The sequence below is a fragment of the Scylla paramamosain genome, chromosome 3 (assembly GCF_035594125.1).
Source record: "Scylla paramamosain isolate STU-SP2022 chromosome 3, ASM3559412v1, whole genome shotgun sequence".
NCBI classification, from domain to species: Eukaryota; Metazoa; Arthropoda; class Malacostraca; order Decapoda; family Portunidae; genus Scylla; species Scylla paramamosain.
The window spans coordinates 37,165,522-37,168,021 of NC_087153.1; the positions used below are offsets into that span (position 1 = coordinate 37,165,522).

The 2,500-nt window shown below is 44.9% G+C and overlaps 1 long non-coding RNA gene across 1 annotated transcript in view; it reads right to left on the reverse strand.

Annotated features, from left to right (window-relative positions):
* Nucleotides 1–155: 155 nt before the first annotated feature.
* The window catches only part of LOC135116488 (uncharacterized), a 64,674-nt gene continuing 62,329 nt past the window's right edge, over nucleotides 156–2,500 (reverse strand). The window contains exon 4 of the long non-coding RNA XR_010276358.1: nucleotides 156–196. This is a non-coding gene — a long non-coding RNA (uncharacterized LOC135116488). The remainder of the gene's footprint in view (nucleotides 197–2,500) is intronic.

Sequence of the window (2,500 nt, forward strand, 5' to 3'; positions counted from 1 at the left end):
ACACACACACACACACACACACACACACGCACACACACACACACACACACACATTCACACGCACACAGAATCACACTTCGTCATTCTGTAGTTGAGCATTATCATATTTTTCTTTTATTCATATATATACGAGGAAAAAGCATTTCAATTACTTACCTTCAGGTTGCTCCTCAAGGGATGCCCGGTAAATCTCTCCCTGTAAGAATTAAGTACTGAGTTTATATATTTGAGTTTTCGTTTTTTTTTTTTTAATCTCTCTCTCTCTCTCTCTCTCTCTCTCTCTCTCTCTCTCTCTCTCTCTCTCTCTCTCTCTCTCTCTCTTTATCTATCTATCTATCTATCTATCTATCTGTCTATCTATCTATCTATCTATCTATCTACCTATCTGTTTTTAGTCTTTTCCATGTGCAGTGTCTGGGTTGCCGGGGTGTAATACAGAGGCCCACCAGACTGTCCCTTTCCACCATGGGCCGACGGGGTTAAGAGTATGAATGATGTGTATGTGTGAGTGTTTGGTGCCTTGTCTGGGCCACTGCGTGTGAGACTGCCTGCCTGGTTTATAGATAGATAGATTTTTTTTTTCTATGTAGCAATTAACAAAGCTATCAACAAAAGAGTGAGGGAGAGAAGGAAAAGAGCAGCGTAAGAGACACCACTGTAAAAGAACTCATAAGACTCATAATGGTGACAGAGGGATGAGGGATTAACCAAAAAGCGACAAACAAGCGGAATGAGAGAAAGGAAAGACCGGACGTGTAAAAAAAAAAAATAAAGAAATGATGAGAAAAGTAGCAATACAATCGTCACGAAGGAGAAAGAGAAAAGAGCAGACTAAAAATTGCAAACAGAGGAAATTACGAAAGAGAGAAAGGGAGAGTTGTTTTGCTGGAAGGTAAAAATGAAGGGAATGTGACGATTTACAGAGAGGAAGGATTCACAGGGGGGGGAAGAGTGGCCGCGACTGTCTGCCTGCTATTTATTGTCAGGAAGCTGGGCGGTCTGGGTGGATGGCGTGGGCGTGTGGGAGGGAGTGTAGGTGGCTGGATGGCTTCTCCCCTCACCCTCACCCTCACCCTCACACCCACTCCACCACCCCCCTCTCGTCCGCCCTGTCCCGCCCACACAGCGCAGGGGTGAGCTAGGAGGGTCATGGTGATGGTGGTGGTGGTGGTGGTGATGGTGGTAGCCCCGCTGGATCAGGCAGTCGCTATAAATTCACGTGATGCTTCCTGGATTTTTGTTTCTCCACCACCACCACCACCACCACCACCACCACTGCTACAGCTAACCGAAATTGGTGTACATGCCTGGCTCCCCTACACCTGCCCGTTTACCTGTTCCCCCCGCATCCCACTACTTGTGCATGACTATTGCTTCTCTTCTGCTACACTTTATGCGAGTCTGCACTTGTCACCTCACTCCATGCCACGGTACAGGTAAGTTCTTGTCATTATTACATTTCTACCTCACGTCACGACAACTGTTATATCCTGTCAGTAAGCTCTTCATTGTCCCTTCACCCACCGCCACACAATCATCATACACTACTGCAGCTGTCATCTCACCTCACCTTACCACCAGTCACCACTAGCATATTCTGTTCATCATTAAACACAACTCGCCATCACAGTTCACCATCTCAGTACACCTCATCACACCTGCCCTGCCCTGCCCTGGCCTGCTTTCCACGCAATTCACCACACCTCACCACACCTTCATCATGCCTTAACCACACCTTCACCACACCACAAGCTGCAGCCTCGCCTTACTATGCTTCTCTTTACGTCCTGGGCCCCATAAAAACCTCGTACTTCAAAACACACCCCATCTCAGGCTCCCTCCCTCTCTCCCTCACTCCCTCCCTCTCTCCTTCTTCCATCTTCCTTTTGCTCTCCCTCCTTTCCTTGTTTCTTACTATTATTTTCATTCCATTACTACTTTTGTTCGTCTTTCTCCTTCTCCTCTTCCTCCTCCTTCTGTCCTTCATTATCAATATCATTATTTTATTTTATTCTTTCTTCTTGTTCTTCTTGTTCTTCTTCTTCTTACTATTATTGTTATTATTATTATTATTATTATTATTATTATTATTATTATTATTATTATTATTATTATTATTATTATTATTATTATTATTATTATTATTATTATCATTATTATTATTATTATTCATCTTCTTCCTCCTCCTCCTTCTCCTCCCCTTCTTTCTCCTCCTTTTTTTCACCTCTTCCTTTTCTTCCTCCATCCCTCTCAGTTCTATTCTCTCCCAAGTTTTCCTTCATCTCCCTCCTTCCTTCCTTCCTTCCTTCCTTCCTTCCTCCCCTCCCATCCCCCATCACACCTTCTCTCCTTTTCCCTCTTCCACTCTGCAACACCTCGCCACCAGTAATCTCCCTCACTCTCCCTCCCTCCTTTCCCAATACACCTTTTCCCTTTCCCTCCCTTGCCTTCCCTTCCCCTTTCCTTCCTCTCTTTCCTCCCCCCTGCACAGGTAAGCACT